Genomic DNA, 1,759 nt, shown 5'->3' on the forward strand with positions numbered 1-1,759 from the left:
AGTTCTAGTTCAGTTCTAGTTCAGTTCTAGTTCAGTTCTAGTTCAGTTCTAGTTCAGTTCTAGTTCAGTTCTAATTCAGTTCTAGTTCAGTTCTAGTTAGTTCTAGTTTCAAATCTAGTTATACATATTTTAGTTCTAGTTCTAACCCAAACTCTTAATTTTTATATTTTTCAGAACCCTTCCTAAAACACTTGAAGAAGGTGAAACTTTCGGTCAAGGTGAAAGTATGTTTGATTTTCCCTGTTTATCGAAGAACAAGAATTCGTCTACAGATTCAGATTCTGAACCAGAACCCTACACAAAACGTAAACAATCACTGACAGCTGGTCTAGAACGTGGTGGTGTTGTAGTTAGTGCCATAAGACCCGATATAGATAACAATAGTAATAGTTGTACATAACAGATTGTGTAATTAATTTAAACGCACTTTCATTAACCACACAAAATAATTATAGTAATTATAGCTAGTAGTACTTAAGGTACTTAAATTAAGGACTTTCATTACAATTAAGTATTTTTTTATACCATTTAACTATAAAACTTTAGCATGAATATTTATATAAAAATTATTAAATAACTATAAATGCCTTTATGCAAATTCTTATTAATCAATTTTCTACACATTTAGGGACTATTTTTGAATATTAAAATTAATATTTACAATTTTTATTTTAAGTTAATTAAATTTTCCATTTTTAATTAAGTCTAAGTTTTATTTAGTACATTTTAGATGTCAGTTTAATTTATTCAAAAAAGGAATTAAATGTATATATGGCACAATTTTTACTTAATTTTTTTGTATTTGACATAATTTAAAATTAGCAAAACACTTATTTTATTATTAAAAAAAATTAATTTTAATATTATAATTATAAAGAAAATAAATAATTATTAAAAAATTTTTTAGATTTTTTATTTGAAAATTAATAAAAAAGAAAAATCTTTTAGAAATTAAAACACTTAAAATTGGCTGTAGTTCCTTAAATAACGCTCCAATTGAGAAAATAGTGAAAATCTGTGATCACTCTTATTTTCCACCAAAAATCGATTTTTATATGAAAAACCTTAAATTGGCTGTAGTTCCTTAAATAGCGTTCCAATGGAGGAAATAGTGAAAATCTGTGATCATTCTTATTTTCCACCAAAAATCGATTTTTATATGAAAAACTTAAAATTGGCTGTAGTTCCTTAAATAACGCTCCGATTAAGAAAATAGTGAAAATCTGTGATCACTCTTATTTTCTACCAAAAATCGATTTTTATATAAAAAACCTTAAATTGGCTGTAGTTCCTTAAATAACGCTCCAATTAAGAAAATAGTGAAAATCTGTGATCACTCATAGTTCCAACAAAAATCAAATTTTATATGAAAAACCTTAAATTGGTTGTAGTTCCTTAAATAACGCTCCAATTGAGAAAATCTGTGATCACTCTTATTTTCCACCAAAAATCGATTTTTATATGAAAAACATAAAATTGGCTGTAGTTCCTTAAATAACGCTCCAATTGAGAAAATAGTGAAAATTTGTGATCACTCTTATTTTCCACCAAAAATCAATTTTTATATGAAAAACATAAAATTGGCTGTAGATCCTTAAATAACGCTCCAATCGAGAAAATAGTGAAAATTTGTGATCACTCTTATTTTCCACCAAAAATCGATTTTTATATGAAAAACATAAAATTGGCTGTAGTTCCTTAAATAACGCTCCAATTGAGAAAATAGTGAAAATCTGTGATCACTCTTATTTTCCACCAA

Source organism: Lucilia cuprina, chromosome 4 (genome assembly GCF_022045245.1).
Source record: "Lucilia cuprina isolate Lc7/37 chromosome 4, ASM2204524v1, whole genome shotgun sequence".
NCBI classification, from domain to species: domain Eukaryota; kingdom Metazoa; phylum Arthropoda; class Insecta; order Diptera; family Calliphoridae; genus Lucilia; species Lucilia cuprina.